General features: G+C 40.4%; 22 non-coding genes across 22 annotated transcripts; all 22 read left to right on the forward strand.

Annotated features, from left to right (window-relative positions):
• Positions 1–273: 273 nt before the first annotated feature.
• On the forward strand, positions 274–345 carry Trnap-cgg (transfer RNA proline (anticodon CGG)). The gene has a single exon. It is a non-coding gene; the product is annotated as a tRNA-Pro (tRNA).
• A 571-nt stretch (positions 346–916) lies between these two features.
• Positions 917–988, forward strand: Trnap-cgg (transfer RNA proline (anticodon CGG)). Its single transcript has one exon. It is a non-coding gene; the product is annotated as a tRNA-Pro (tRNA).
• A 597-nt stretch (positions 989–1,585) lies between these two features.
• Positions 1,586–1,657, forward strand: Trnap-cgg (transfer RNA proline (anticodon CGG)). The gene has a single exon. It is a non-coding gene; the product is annotated as a tRNA-Pro (tRNA).
• A 570-nt stretch (positions 1,658–2,227) lies between these two features.
• Positions 2,228–2,299, forward strand: Trnap-cgg (transfer RNA proline (anticodon CGG)). The gene has a single exon. It is a non-coding gene; the product is annotated as a tRNA-Pro (tRNA).
• Positions 2,300–2,896: 597 nt separating this feature from the next.
• Trnap-cgg (transfer RNA proline (anticodon CGG)) lies at positions 2,897–2,968 on the forward strand. Its single transcript has one exon. It is a non-coding gene; the product is annotated as a tRNA-Pro (tRNA).
• Positions 2,969–3,539: 571 nt separating this feature from the next.
• On the forward strand, positions 3,540–3,611 carry Trnap-cgg (transfer RNA proline (anticodon CGG)). The gene has a single exon. It is a non-coding gene; the product is annotated as a tRNA-Pro (tRNA).
• A 597-nt stretch (positions 3,612–4,208) lies between these two features.
• Positions 4,209–4,280, forward strand: Trnap-cgg (transfer RNA proline (anticodon CGG)). The gene has a single exon. It is a non-coding gene; the product is annotated as a tRNA-Pro (tRNA).
• A 570-nt stretch (positions 4,281–4,850) lies between these two features.
• On the forward strand, positions 4,851–4,922 carry Trnap-cgg (transfer RNA proline (anticodon CGG)). The gene has a single exon. It is a non-coding gene; the product is annotated as a tRNA-Pro (tRNA).
• Positions 4,923–5,518: 596 nt separating this feature from the next.
• On the forward strand, positions 5,519–5,590 carry Trnap-cgg (transfer RNA proline (anticodon CGG)). Its single transcript has one exon. It is a non-coding gene; the product is annotated as a tRNA-Pro (tRNA).
• Positions 5,591–6,160: 570 nt separating this feature from the next.
• Positions 6,161–6,232, forward strand: Trnap-cgg (transfer RNA proline (anticodon CGG)). Its single transcript has one exon. It is a non-coding gene; the product is annotated as a tRNA-Pro (tRNA).
• A 653-nt stretch (positions 6,233–6,885) lies between these two features.
• Trnap-cgg (transfer RNA proline (anticodon CGG)) lies at positions 6,886–6,957 on the forward strand. The gene has a single exon. It is a non-coding gene; the product is annotated as a tRNA-Pro (tRNA).
• A 596-nt stretch (positions 6,958–7,553) lies between these two features.
• On the forward strand, positions 7,554–7,625 carry Trnap-cgg (transfer RNA proline (anticodon CGG)). Its single transcript has one exon. It is a non-coding gene; the product is annotated as a tRNA-Pro (tRNA).
• Positions 7,626–8,195: 570 nt separating this feature from the next.
• Positions 8,196–8,267, forward strand: Trnap-cgg (transfer RNA proline (anticodon CGG)). Its single transcript has one exon. It is a non-coding gene; the product is annotated as a tRNA-Pro (tRNA).
• Positions 8,268–8,864: 597 nt separating this feature from the next.
• On the forward strand, positions 8,865–8,936 carry Trnap-cgg (transfer RNA proline (anticodon CGG)). Its single transcript has one exon. It is a non-coding gene; the product is annotated as a tRNA-Pro (tRNA).
• Positions 8,937–9,506: 570 nt separating this feature from the next.
• On the forward strand, positions 9,507–9,578 carry Trnap-cgg (transfer RNA proline (anticodon CGG)). Its single transcript has one exon. It is a non-coding gene; the product is annotated as a tRNA-Pro (tRNA).
• A 597-nt stretch (positions 9,579–10,175) lies between these two features.
• Positions 10,176–10,247, forward strand: Trnap-cgg (transfer RNA proline (anticodon CGG)). The gene has a single exon. It is a non-coding gene; the product is annotated as a tRNA-Pro (tRNA).
• Positions 10,248–10,817: 570 nt separating this feature from the next.
• Positions 10,818–10,889, forward strand: Trnap-cgg (transfer RNA proline (anticodon CGG)). The gene has a single exon. It is a non-coding gene; the product is annotated as a tRNA-Pro (tRNA).
• Positions 10,890–11,486: 597 nt separating this feature from the next.
• Trnap-cgg (transfer RNA proline (anticodon CGG)) lies at positions 11,487–11,558 on the forward strand. Its single transcript has one exon. It is a non-coding gene; the product is annotated as a tRNA-Pro (tRNA).
• Positions 11,559–12,128: 570 nt separating this feature from the next.
• Trnap-cgg (transfer RNA proline (anticodon CGG)) lies at positions 12,129–12,200 on the forward strand. The gene has a single exon. It is a non-coding gene; the product is annotated as a tRNA-Pro (tRNA).
• A 597-nt stretch (positions 12,201–12,797) lies between these two features.
• Trnap-cgg (transfer RNA proline (anticodon CGG)) lies at positions 12,798–12,869 on the forward strand. The gene has a single exon. It is a non-coding gene; the product is annotated as a tRNA-Pro (tRNA).
• A 570-nt stretch (positions 12,870–13,439) lies between these two features.
• Trnap-cgg (transfer RNA proline (anticodon CGG)) lies at positions 13,440–13,511 on the forward strand. The gene has a single exon. It is a non-coding gene; the product is annotated as a tRNA-Pro (tRNA).
• A 597-nt stretch (positions 13,512–14,108) lies between these two features.
• Positions 14,109–14,180, forward strand: Trnap-cgg (transfer RNA proline (anticodon CGG)). Its single transcript has one exon. It is a non-coding gene; the product is annotated as a tRNA-Pro (tRNA).
• Positions 14,181–14,615: the final 435 nt, after the last annotated feature.

The following is a 14,615-nucleotide window of genomic DNA, read 5'->3' on the forward strand; positions in this document are numbered from 1 at the left end:
TGGTGCATTTGTAAACTGACGCTTTGTATTAATGCAAGATGATTTAATTCATGCTAGGATGGACCAATTCTTGAATGATGAAAAAGTAATACATTATATTAAGGAGACTGATTTTGAGCATGACCAATCGAATGTGTCCGAGCGATGGGTTTCCCCAAGTAATGAATGGAGGTGAAGTGTTTCAATTGATGAAAAATAAAGAAGAAATGAGGTCAAATGATAATACTATACACAACTGTGATAGGAGTGTCTTGAAAACTTACTTAGAGTAGCGGCTCGTTGGTCTAGTGGTATGATTCTCGCTTCGGGTGCGAGAGGTCCCGGGTTCGACTCCCGGACGAGCCCAAAGTTTTGCAAAAATATATGAAGTTGAATGTTCTCTCCTCTCGGCTCAACCATGTTGTGGAAGTGAAAACTGCCTTGTGAAGGGATAGGATTCTAAACGTTTTCATGCTTTTGATTGCTGAAATGAAAAGCCGAACTGTTCGGAGAACCTGCTTAGTTTTCAGAAGCAGAAACGTGATCTAAAGGCGACTGTTTTCAAAGTATTGGACTCGGCTGCATCACAACCCAAGCCCGTCCATCGCATTGATATACGTCTCGTTGTGAAATGAAGTGAAGGTCCCAAGCCTACTGACGTGGTTCTGTGCTTTCATTTGTTCACTTGGTCCTTCTCTTATGAATTGATAGGTTAGAAGTAAATGTTGAATGTATATTTCCTTTGTTAACTGTGAGACTAATGAACATTGAAATATATAGTGATTGTACATTTGAGCACAGCCTTCGATACGATGTTAGGTAGTCCCAGCATATGGATTGAGCTAATGTGTTGAATTTGATGAAATGAAGGAGAAATGAGGTCAAATGATATGCATAAGCTGTGATGAGAGCATCGGAAAAGGTGAAATATATTAACGGCTCGTTGGTCTAGTGGTATGATTCTCGCTTCGGGTGCGAGAGGTCCCGGGTTCGACTCCCGGACGAGCCCAAAGTTTTGCACGAAAATTTCATACCGACATGTCTCTTCAGGATCAAGTTGGAAACACTCGTTGATGCATGTGTGTGTGTCAAATCATCCTTTGTCAAGTGAAGCACTGACAAAATGTACAAACCGTCATAAAGTTTCGATTACAAGAAGATAAACCATATATATTAAAAGAAACTCTTTAGGCATTGAGTTGTAGGTCTTAAGGATGTGGTGTGTTTTCAGGAGCTAAAATGAGATTTGAAGACTATCGTTTCTTGTGGATTGGATTCACTTACCTCATAACCCAGGTCCAAAGCTAGAGAAGTGCTTCAATGTTTCTTGAGTTGGTGCATTTGTAAACTGACGCTTTGTATTAATGCAAGATGATTTAATTCATGCTAGGATGGACCAATTCTTGAATGATGAAAAAGTAATACATTATATTAAGGAGACTGATTTTGAGCATGACCAATCGAATGTGTCCGAGCGATGGGTTTCCCCAAGTAATGAATGGAGGTGAAGTGTTTCAATTGATGAAAAATAAAGAAGAAATGAGGTCAAATGATAATACTATACACAACTGTGATAGGAGTGTCTTGAAAACTTACTTCGAGTAGCGGCTCGTTGGTCTAGTGGTATGATTCTCGCTTCGGGTGCGAGAGGTCCCGGGTTCGACTCCCGGACGAGCCCAAAGTTTTGCAAAAATATATGAAGTTGAATGTTCTCTCCTCTCGGCTCAACCATGTTGTGGAAGTGAAAACTGCCTTGTGAAGGGATAGGATTCTAAACGTTTTCATGCTTTTGATTGCTGAAATGAAAAGCCGAACTGTTCGGAGAACCTGCTTAGTTTTCAGAAGCAGAAACGTGATCTAAAGGCGACTGTTTTCAAAGTATTGGACTCGGCTGCATCACAACCCAAGCCCGTCCATCGCATTGTGTACGTCTCGTTGTGAAATGAAGTGAAGGTCCCAAGCCTACTGACGTGGTTCTGTGCTTACATTTGTTCACTTGGTCCTTCTCTTATGAATTGATAGGTTAGAAGTAAATGTTGAATGTATATTTCCTTTGTTAACTGTGAGACTAATGAACATTGAAATATATAGTGATTGTACATTTGAGCACAGCCTTCGATACGATGTTAGGCAGTCCCAGCATATGGATTGAGCTAATGTGTTGAATTTGATGAAATGAAGGAGAAATGAGGTCAAATGATATGGATAAGCTGTGATGAGAGCATCGGAAAAGGTGAAATATATTAACGGCTCGTTGGTCTAGTGGTATGATTCTCGCTTCGGGTGCGAGAGGTCCCGGGTTCGACTCCCGGACGAGCCCAAAGTTTTGCAAGAAAATTTCATACTGACATGTCTCTTCAGGATCAAGTTGGAAACACTCGTTGATGCATGTGTGTGTGTCAAAGCATCCTTTGTCAAGTGAAGCATTGACAAAATGTACAAACCGTCATAAAGTTTCGATTACAAGAAGATAAACCATATATATTAAAAGAAACTCTTTAGGCATTGAGTTGTAGGTCTTAAGGATGTGGTGTGTTTTCAGGAGCCAAAATGAGATTTGAAGACTATTGTTTCTTGTGGATTGGATTCACTTACCTCATAACCCAGGTCCAAAGCTAGAGAAGTGCTGAAATGTTTCTTGAGTTGGTGCATTTGTAAACTGACGCTTTGTATTAATGCAAGATGATTTAATTCATGCTAGGATGGACCAATTCTTGAATGATGAAAAAGTAATACATTATATTAAGGAGACTGATTTTGAGCATGACCAATCGAATGTGTCCGAGCGATGGGTTTCCCCAAGTAATGAATGGAGGTGAAGTGTTTCAATTGATGAAAAATAAAGAAGAAATGAGGTCAAATGATAATACTATACACAACTGTGATAGGAGTGTCTTGAAAACTTACTTAGAGTAGCGGCTCGTTGGTCTAGTGGTATGATTCTCGCTTCGGGTGCGAGAGGTCCCGGGTTCGACTCCCGGACGAGCCCAAAGTTTTGCAAAAATATATGAAGTTGAATGTTCTCTCCTCTCGGCTCAACCATGTTGTGGAAGTGAAAACTGCCTTGTGAAGGGATAGGATTCTAAACGTTTTCATGCTTTTGATTGCTGAAATGAAAAGCCGAACTGTTCGGAGAACCTGCTTAGTTTTCAGAAGCAGAAACGTGATCTAAAGGCGACTGTTTTCAAAGTATTGGACTCGGCTGCATCACAACCCAAGCCCGTCCATCGCATTGATATACGTCTCGTTGTGAAATGAAGTGAAGGTCCCAAGCCTACTGACGTGGTTCTGTGCTTTCATTTGTTCACTTGGTCCTTCTCTTATGAATTGATAGGTTAGAAGTAAATGTTGAATGTATATTTCCTTTGTTAACTGTGAGACTAATGAACATTGAAATATATAGTGATTGTACATTTGAGCACAGCCTTCGATACGATGTTAGGCAGTCCCAGCATATGGATTGAGCTAATGTGTTGAATTTGATGAAATGAAGGAGAAATGAGGTCAAATGATATGCATAAGCTGTGATGAGAGCATCGGAAAAGGTGAAATGCATCAACGGCTCGTTGGTCTAGTGGTATGATTCTCGCTTCGGGTGCGAGAGGTCCCGGGTTCGACTCCCGGACGAGCCCAAAGTTTTGCACGAAAATTTCATACCGACATGTCTCTTCAGGATCAAGTTGGAAACACTCGTTGATGCATGTGTGTGTGTCAAAGCATCCTTTGTCAAGTGAAGCATTGACAAAATGTACAAACCTTCATAAAGTTTCGATTACAAGAAGATAAACCATATATATTAAAAGAAACTCTTTAGGTATTGAGTTGTAGGTCTTAAGGATGTGGTGTGTTTTCAGGAGCCAAAATGAAATTTGAAGACTATTGTTTCTTGTGGATTGGATTCACTTACCTCATAACCCAGGTCCAAAGCTAGAGAAGTGCTTCAATGTTTCTTGAGTTGGTGCATTTGTAAACTGACGCTTTGTATTAATGCAAGATGATTTAATTCATGCTAGGATGGACCAATTCTTGAATGATGAAAAAGTAATACATTATATTAAGGAGACTGATTTTGAGCATGACCAATCGAATGTGTCCGAGCGATGGGTTTCCCCAAGTAATGAATGGAGGTGAAGTGTTTCAATTGATGAAAAATAAAGAAGAAATGAGGTCAAATGATAATACTATACACAACTGTGATAGGAGTGTCTTGAAAATTTACGTAGAATTGCGGCTCGTTGGTCTAGTGGTATGATTCTCGCTTCGGGTGCGAGAGGTCCCGGGTTCGACTCCCGGACGAGCCCAAAGGTTTGCAAAAATATTTGAAGTTGAATGTTCTCTCCTCTCGGCTCAACCATGTTGTGGAAGTGAAAACTGCCTTGTGAAGGGATAGGATTCTAAACGTTTTGATGCTTTTGATTGCTGAAATGAAAAGCCGAACTGTTCGGAGAACCTGCTTAGTTTCCAGAAGCAGAAACGTGATCTAAAGGCGATTGTTTTCAAAGTATTGGACTCGGCTGCATCACAACCCAAGCCCGTCCATCGCATTGTGTACGTCTCGTTGTGAAATGAAGTGAAGGTCCCAAGCCTACTGACGTGGTTCTGTGCTTACATTTGTTCACTTGGTCCTTCTCTTATGAATTGATAGGTTAGAAGTAAATGTTGAATGTATATTTCCTTTGTTAACTGTGAGACTAATGAACATTGAAATATATAGTGATTGTACATTTGAGCACAGCCTTCGATGCGATGCTAGGTAGCTTCAGCATATGGATTGAGCTAATGTGTTGAATTTGATGAAATGAAGGAGATATGAGGTCAAATCATATGCATAAGCTGTGATGAGAGCATCGGAAAAGGTGAAATATATTAACGGCTCGTTGGTCTAGTGGTATGATTCTCGCTTCGGGTGCGAGAGGTCCCGGGTTCGACTCCCGGACGAGCCCAAAGTTTTGCACGAAAATTTCATACCGACATGTCTCTTCAGGATCAAGTTGGAAACACTCGTTGATGCATGTGTGTGTGTCAAAGAATCCTTTGTCAAGTAAAGCATTAACAAAATGTACAAACCTTCATAAATTTCGATTACAAGAAGACAAACCATATACATTAAAAGAAACTCTTTAGGCATTGAGTTGTAGGTCTTAAGGATGTGGTGTGTTTTCAGGAGCTAAAATGAAATTTGAAGACTATTGTTTCTTGTGGATTGGATTCACTTACCTCATAACCCAGGTCCAAAGCTAGAGAAGTGCTGAAATGTTTCTTGAGTTGGTGCATTTGTAAACTGACGCTTTGTATTAATGCAAGATGATTTAATTCATGCTAGGATGGACCAATTCTTGAATGATGAAAAAGTAATACATTATATTAAGGAGACTGATTTTGAGCATGACCAATCGAATGTGTCCGAGCGATGGGTTTCCCCAAGTAATGAATGGAGGTGAAGTGTTTCAATTGATGAAAAATAAAGAAGAAATGAGGTCAAATGATAATACTATACACAACTGTGATAGGAGTGTCTTGAAAATTTACGTAGAATAGCGGCTCGTTGGTCTAGTGGTATGATTCTCGCTTCGGGTGCGAGAGGTCCCGGGTTCGACTCCCGGACGAGCCCAAAGGTTTGCAAAAATATTTGAAGTTGAATGTTCTCTCCTCTCGGCTCAACCATGTTGTGGAAGTGAAAACTGCCTTGTGAAGGGATAGGATTCTAAACGTTTTGATGCTTTTGATTGCTGAAATGAAAAGCCGAACTGTTCGGAGAACCTGCTTAGTTTCCAGAAGCAGAAACGTGATCTAAAGGCGACTGTTTTCAAAGTATTGGACTCGGCTGCATCACAACCCAAGCCCGTCCATCGCATTGTGTACGTCTCGTTGTGAAATGAAGTGAAGGTCCCAAGCCTACTGACGTGGTTCTGTGCTTTCATTTGTTCACTTGGTCCTTCTCTTATGAATTGATAGGTTAGAAGTAAATGTTGAATGTATATTTCCTTTGTTAACTGTGAGACTAATGAACATTGAAATATATAGTGATTGTACATTTGAGCACAGCCTTCGATACGACGCTAGGTAGCTTCAGCATATGGATTGAGCTAATGTGTTGAATTTGATGAAATGAAGGAGAAATGAGGTCAAATGATATGCATAAGCTGTGATGAGAGCATCGGAAAAGGTGAAATATATTAACGGCTCGTTGGTCTAGTGGTATGATTCTCGCTTCGGGTGCGAGAGGTCCCGGGTTCGACTCCCGGACGAGCCCAAAGTTTTGCACGAAAATTTCATACCGACATGTCTCTTCAGGATCAAGTTGGAAACACTCGTTGATGCATGTGTGTGTGTCAAAGAATCCTTTGTCAAGTAAAGCATTAACAAAATGTACAAACCTTCATAAATTTCGATTACAAGAAGACAAACCATATACATTAAAAGAAACTCTTAAACGTTTTGATGCTTTTGATTGCTGAAATGAAAAGCCGAACTGTTCGGAGAACCTGCTTAGTTTCCAGAAGCAGAAACGTGATCTAAAGGCGACTGTTTTCAAAGTATTGGACTCGGCTGCATCACAACCCAAGCCCGTCCATCGCATTGTGTACGTCTCGTTGTGAAATGAAGTGAAGGTCCCAAGCCTACTGACGTGGTTCTGTGCTTTCATTTGTTCACTTGGTCTTTCTCTTATGAATTGATAGGTTAGAAGTAAATGTTGAATGTATATTTCCTTTGTTAACTGTGAGACTAATGAACATTGAAATATATAGTGATTGTACATTTGAGCACAGCCTTCGATACGATGTTAGGCAGTCCCAGCATATGGATTGAGCTAATGTGTTGAATTTGATGAAATGAAGGAGAAATGAGGTCAAATGATATGGATAAGCTGTGATGAGAGCATCGGAAAAGGTGAAATATATTAACGGCTCGTTGGTCTAGTGGTATGATTCTCGCTTCGGGTGCGAGAGGTCCCGGGTTCGACTCCCGGACGAGCCCAAAGTTTTGCACGAAAATTTCATACCGACATGTCTCTTCAGGATCAAGTTGGAAACACTCGTTGATGCATGTGTGTGTGTCAAAGAATCCTTTGTCAAGTAAAGCATTAACAAAATGTACAAACCTTCATAAATTTCGATTACAAGAAGACAAACCATATACATTAAAAGAAACTCTTTAGGCATTGAGTTGTAGGTCTTAAGGATGTGGTGTGTTTTCAGGAGCTAAAATGAAATTTGAAGACTATTGTTTCTTGTGGATTGGATTCACTTACCTCATAACCCAGGTCCAAAGCTAGAGAAGTGCTGAAATGTTTCTTGAGTTGGTGCATTTGTAAACTGACGCTTTGTATTAATGCAAGATGATTTAATTCATGCTAGGATGGACCAATTCTTGAATGATGAAAAAGTAATACATTATATTAAGGAGACTGATTTTGAGCATGACCAATCGAATGTGTCCGAGCGATGGGTTTCCCCAAGTAATGAATGGAGGTGAAGTGTTTCAATTGATGAAAAATAAAGAAGAAATGAGGTCAAATGATAATACTATACACAACTGTGATAGGAGTGTCTTGAAAATTTACGTAGAATAGCGGCTCGTTGGTCTAGTGGTATGATTCTCGCTTCGGGTGCGAGAGGTCCCGGGTTCGACTCCCGGACGAGCCCAAAGGTTTGCAAAAATATTTGAAGTTGAATGTTCTCTCCTCTCGGCTCAACCATGTTGTGGAAGTGAAAACTGCCTTGTGAAGGGATAGGATTCTAAACGTTTTGATGCTTTTGATTGCTGAAATGAAAAGCCGAACTGTTCGGAGAACCTGCTTAGTTTCCAGAAGCAGAAACGTGATCTAAAGGCGATTGTTTTCAAAGTATTGGACTCGGCTGCATCACAACCCAAGCCCGTCCATCGCATTGTGTACGTCTCGTTGTGAAATGAAGTGAAGGTCCCAAGCCTACTGACGTGGTTCTGTGCTTTCATTTGTTCACTTGGTCCTTCTCTTATGAATTGATAGGTTAGAAGTAAATGTTGAATGTATATTTCCTTTGTTAACTGTGAGACTAATGAACATTGAAATATATAGTGATTGTACATTTGAGCACAGCCTTCGATACGACGCTAGGTAGCTTCAGCATATGGATTGAGCTAATGTGTTGAATTTGATGAAATGAAGGAGAAATGACGTCAAATGATATGGATAAGCTGTGATGAGAGCATCGGTAAAGGTGAAATATATTAACGGCTCGTTGGTCTAGTGGTATGATTCTCGCTTCGGGTGCGAGAGGTCCCGGGTTCGACTCCCGGACGAGCCCAAAGTTTTGCACGAAAATTTCATACCGACATGTCTCTTCAGGATCAAGTTGGAAACACTCGTTGATGCATGTGTGTGTGTCAAAGCATCCTTTGTCAAGTGAAGCATTGACAAAATGTACAAACCGTCATAAAGTTTCGATTACAAGAAGATAAACCATATATATTAAAAGAAACTCTTTAGGCATTGAGTTGTAGGTCTTAAGGATGTGGTGTGTTTTCAGGAGCTAAAATGAGATTTGAAGACTATTGTTTCTTGTGGATTGGATTCACTTACCTCATAACCCAGGTCCAAAGCTAGAGAAGTGCTGAAATGTTTCTTGAGTTGGTGCATTTGTAAACTGACGCTTTGTATTAATGCAAGATGATTTAATTCATGCTAGGATGGACCAATTCTTGAATGATGAAAAAGTAATACATTATATTAAGGAGACTGATTTTGAGCATGACCAATCGAATGTGTCCGAGCGATGGGTTTCCCCAAGTAATGAATGGAGGTGAAGTGTTTCAATTGATGAAAAATAAAGAAGAAATGAGGTCAAATGATAATACTATACACAACTGTGATAGGAGTGTCTTGAAAACTTACTTAGAGTAGCGGCTCGTTGGTCTAGTGGTATGATTCTCGCTTCGGGTGCGAGAGGTCCCGGGTTCGACTCCCGGACGAGCCCAAAGGTTTGCAAAAATAAATGAAGTTGAATGTTCTCTCCTCTCGGCTCAACCATGTTGTGGAAGTGAAAACTGCCTTGTGAAGGGATAGGATTCTAAACGTTTTGATGCTTTTGATTGCTGAAATGAAAAGCCGAACTGTTCGGAGAACCTGCTTAGTTTTCAGAAGCAGAAACGTGATCTAAAGGCGACTGTTTTCAAAGTATTGGACTCGGCTGCATCACAACCCAAGCCCGTCCATCGCATTGTGTACGTCTCGTTGTGAAATGAAGTGAAGGTCCCAAGCCTACTGACGTGGTTCTGTGCTTACATTTGTTCACTTGGTCCTTCTCTTATGAATTGATAGGTTAGAAGTAAATGTTGAATGTATATTTCCTTTGTTAACTGTGAGACTAATGAACATTGAAATATATAGTGGTTGTACATTTGAGCACAGCCTTCGATCCGACGTTAGGTAGCTTCAGCATATGGATTGAGCTAATGTGTTGAATTTGATGAAATGAAGGGGAAATGAGGTCAAATGATATGCATAGGTTGTGATGAGAGCATCGGTAAAGGTGAAATATATTAACGGCTCGTTGGTCTAGTGGTATGATTCTCGCTTCGGGTGCGAGAGGTCCCGGGTTCGACTCCCGGACGAGCCCAAAGTTTTGCACGAAAATTTCATACCGACATGTCTCTTCAGGATCAAGTTGGAAACACTCGTTGATGCATGTGTGTGTGTCAAAGCATCCTTTGTCAAGTGAAGCATTGACAAAATGTACAAACCGTCATAAAGTTTCGATTACAAGAAGATAAACCATATATATTAAAAGAAACTCTTTAGGCATTGAGTTGTAGGTCTTAAGGATGTGGTGTGTTTTCAGGAGCTAAAATGAGATTTGAAGACTATTGTTTCTTGTGGATTGGATTCACTTACCTCATAACCCAGGTCCAAAGCTAGAGAAGTGCTGAAATGTTTCTTGAGTTGGTGCATTTGTAAACTGACGCTTTGTATTAATGCAAGATGATTTAATTCATGCTAGGATGGACCAATTCTTGAATGATGAAAAAGTAATACATTATATTAAGGCGACTGATTTTGAGCATGACCAATCGAATGTGTCCGAGCGATGGGTTTCCCCAAGTAATGAATGGAGGTGAAGTGTTTCAATTGATGAAAAATAAAGAAGAAATGAGGTCAAATGATAATACTATACACAACTGTGATAGGAGTGTCTTGAAAACTTACTTCGAGTAGCGGCTCGTTGGTCTAGTGGTATGATTCTCGCTTCGGGTGCGAGAGGTCCCGGGTTCGACTCCCGGACGAGCCCAAAGTTTTGCAAAAATAAATGAAGTTGAATGTTCTCTCCTCTCGGCTCAACCATGTTGTGGAAGTGAAAACTGCCTTGTGAAGGGATAGGATTCTAAACGTTTTGATGCTTTTGATTGCTGAAATGAAAAGCCGAACTGTTCGGAGAACCTGCTTAGTTTTCAGAAGCAGAAACGTGATCTAAAGGCGATTGTTTTCAAAGTATTGGACTCGGCTGCATCACAACCCAAGCCCGTCCATCGCATTGTGTACGTCTCGTTGTGAAATGAAGTGAAGGTCCCAAGCCTACTGACGTGGTTCTGTGCTTTCATTTGTTCACTTGGTCCTTCTCTTATGAATTGATAGGTTAGAAGTAAATGTTGAATGTATATTTCCTTTGTTAACTGTGAGACTAATGAACATTGAAATATATAGTGATTGTACATTTGAGCACAGCCTTCGATACGACGCTAGGTAGCTTCAGCATATGGATTGAGCTAATGTGTTGAATTTGATGAAATGAAGGAGAAATGACGTCAAATGATATGGATAAGCTGTGATGAGAGCATCGGTAAAGGTGAAATATATTAACGGCTCGTTGGTCTAGTGGTATGATTCTCGCTTCGGGTGCGAGAGGTCCCGGGTTCGACTCCCGGACGAGCCCAAAGTTTTGCACGAAAATTTCATACCGACATGTCTCTTCAGGATCAAGTTGGAAACACTCGTTGATGCATGTGTGTGTGTCAAAGCATCCTTTGTCAAGTGAAGCATTGACAAAATGTACAAACCGTCATAAAGTTTCGATTACAAGAAGATAAACCATATATATTAAAAGAAACTCTTTAGGCATTGAGTTGTAGGTCTTAAGGATGTGGTGTGTTTTCAGGAGCTAAAATGAGATTTGAAGACTATTGTTTCTTGTGGATTGGATTCACTTACCTCATAACCCAGGTCCAAAGCTAGAGAAGTGCTGAAATGTTTCTTGAGTTGGTGCATTTGTAAACTGACGCTTTGTATTAATGCAAGATGATTTAATTCATGCTAGGATGGACCAATTCTTGAATGATGAAAAAGTAATACATTATATTAAGGAGACTGATATTGAGCATGACCAATCGAATGTGTCCGAGCGATGGGTTTCCCCAAGTAATGAATGGAGGTGAAGTGTTTCAATTGATGAAAAATAAAGAAGAAATGAGGTCAAATGATAATACTATACACAACTGTGATAGGAGTGTCTTGAAAACTTACTTAGAGTAGCGGCTCGTTGGTCTAGTGGTATGATTCTCGCTTCGGGTGCGAGAGGTCCCGGGTTCGACTCCCGGACGAGCCCAAAGTTTTGCAAAAATATTTGAAGTTGAATGTTCTCTCCTCTCGGCTCAACCATGTTGTGGAAGTGAAAACTGCCTTGTGAAGGGATAGGATTCTAAACGTTTTGATGCTTTTGATTGCTGAAATGAAAAGCCGAACTGTTCGGAGAACCTGCTTAGTTTTCAGAAGCAGAAACGTGATCTAAAGGCGACTGTTTTCAAAATATTGGACTCGGCTGCATCACAACCCAAGCCCGTCCATCGCATTGTGTACGTCTCGTTGTGAAATGAAGTGAAGGTCCCAAGCCTACTGACGTGGTTCTGTGCTTACATTTGTTCACTTGGTCCTTCTCTTATGAATTGATAGGTTAGAAGTAAATGTTGAATGTATATTTCCTTTGTTAACTGTGAGACTAATGAACATTGAAATATATAGTGATTGTACATTTGAGCACAGCCTTCGATACGATGTTAGGCAGTCCCAGCATATGGATTGAGCTAATGTGTTGAATTTGATGAAATGAAGGAGAAATGAGGTCAAATGATATGCATAAGCTGTGATGAGAGCATCGGTAAAGGTGAAATATATTAACGGCTCGTTGGTCTAGTGGTATGATTCTCGCTTCGGGTGCGAGAGGTCCCGGGTTCGACTCCCGGACGAGCCCAAAGTTTTGCACGAAAATTTCATACCGACATGTCTCTTGAGGATCAAGTTGGAAACACTCGTTGATGCATGTGTGTGTGTCAAAGCATCCTTTGTCAAGTGAAGCATTGACAAAATGTACAAACCGTCATAAAGTTTCGATTACAAGAAGATAAACCATATATATTAAAAGAAACTCTTTAGGCATTGAGTTGTAGGTCTTAAGGATGTGGTGTGTTTTCAGGAGCTAAAATGAGATTTGAAGACTATTGTTTCTTGTGGATTGGATTCACTTACCTCATAACCCAGGTCCAAAGCTAGAGAAGTGCTGAAATGTTTCTTGAGTTGGTGCATTTGTAAACTGACGCTTTGTATTAATGCAAGATGATTTAATTCATGCTAGGATGGACCAATTCTTGAATGATGAAAAAGTAATACATTATATTAAGGAGACTGATATTGAGCATGACCAATCGAATGTGTCCGAGCGATGGGTTTCCCCAAGTAATGAATGGAGGTGAAGTGTTTCAATTGATGAAAAATAAAGAAGAAATGAGGTCAAATGATAATACTATACACAACTGTGATAGGAGTGTCTTGAAAACTTACTTAGAGTAGCGGCTCGTTGGTCTAGTGGTATGATTCTCGCTTCGGGTGCGAGAGGTCCCGGGTTCGACTCCCGGACGAGCCCAAAGTTTTGCAAAAATATTTGAAGTTGAATGTTCTCTCCTCTCGGCTCAACCATGTTGTGGAAGTGAAAACTGCCTTGTGAAGGGATAGGATTCTAAACGTTTTGATGCTTTTGATTGCTGAAATGAAAAGCCGAACTGTTCGGAGAACCTGCTTAGTTTTCAGAAGCAGAAACGTGATCTAAAGGCGACTGTTTTCAAAATATTGGACTCGGCTGCATCACAACCCAAGCCCGTCCATCGCATTGTGTACGTCTCGTTGTGAAATGAAGTGAAGGTCCCAAGCCTACTGACGTGGTTCTGTGCTTACATTTGTTCACTTGGTCCTTCTCTTATGAATTGATAGGTTAGAAGTAAATGTTGAATGTATATTTCCTTTGTTAACTGTGAGACTAATGAACATTGAAATATATAGTGATTGTACATTTGAGCACAGCCTTCGATACGATGTTAGGCAGTCCCAGCATATGGATTGAGCTAATGTGTTGAATTTGATGAAATGAAGGAGAAATGAGGTCAAATGATATGCATAAGCTGTGATGAGAGCATCGGTAAAGGTGAAATATATTAACGGCTCGTTGGTCTAGTGGTATGATTCTCGCTTCGGGTGCGAGAGGTCCCGGGTTCGACTCCCGGACGAGCCCAAAGTTTTGCACGAAAATTTCATACCGACATGTCTCTTGAGGATCAAGTTGGAAACACTCGTTGATGCATGTGTGTGTGTCAAAGCATCCTTTGTCAAGTGAAGCATTGACAAAATGTACAAACCGTCATAAAGTTTCGATTACAAGAAGATAAACCATATATATTAAAAGAAACTCTTTAGGCATTGAGTTGTAGGTCTTAAGGATGTGGTGTGTTTTCAGGAGCTAAAATGAGATTTGAAGACTATTGTTTCTTGTGGATTGGATTCACTTACCTCATAACCCAGGTCCAAAGCTAGAGAAGTGCTGAAATGTTTCTTGAGTTGGTGCATTTGTAAACTGACGCTTTGTATTAATGCAAGATGATTTAATTCATGCTAGGATGGACCAATTCTTGAATGATGAAAAAGTAATACATTATATTAAGGAGACTGATTTTGAGCATGACCAATCGAATGTGTCCGAGCGATGGGTTTCCCCAAGTAATGAATGGAGGTGAAGTGTTTCAATTGATGAAAAATAAAGAAGAAATGAGGTCAAATGATAATACTATACACAACTGTGATAGGAGTGTCTTGAAAACTTACTTAGAGTAGCGGCTCGTTGGTCTAGTGGTATGATTCTCGCTTCGGGTGCGAGAGGTCCCGGGTTCGACTCCCGGACGAGCCCAAAGTTTTGCAAAAATATATGAAGTTGAATGTTCTCTCCTCTCGGCTCAACCATGTTGTGGAAGTGAAAACTGCCTTGTGAAGGGATAGGATTCTAAACGTTTTGATGCTTTTGATTGCTGAAATGAAAAGCCGAACTGTTCGGAGAACCTGCTTAGTTTTCAGAAGCAGAAACGTGATCTAAAGGCGACTGTTTTCAAAGTATTGGACTCGGCTGCATCACAACCCAAGCCCGTCCATCGCATTGTGTACGTCTCGTTGTGAAATGAAGTGAAGGTCCCAAGCCTACTGACGTGGTTCTGTGCTTACATTTGTTCACTTGGTCCTTCTCTTATGAATTGATAGGTTAGAAGTAAATGTTGAATGTATATTTCCTTTGTTAACTGTGAGACTAATGAACATTGAAATATATAGTGATTGTACATTTGAGCACAGC

The sequence above is a fragment of the Haliotis asinina genome, chromosome 11 (genome assembly GCF_037392515.1).
Source record: "Haliotis asinina isolate JCU_RB_2024 chromosome 11, JCU_Hal_asi_v2, whole genome shotgun sequence".
Lineage (NCBI taxonomy): Eukaryota > Metazoa > Mollusca > Gastropoda > Lepetellida > Haliotidae > Haliotis > Haliotis asinina.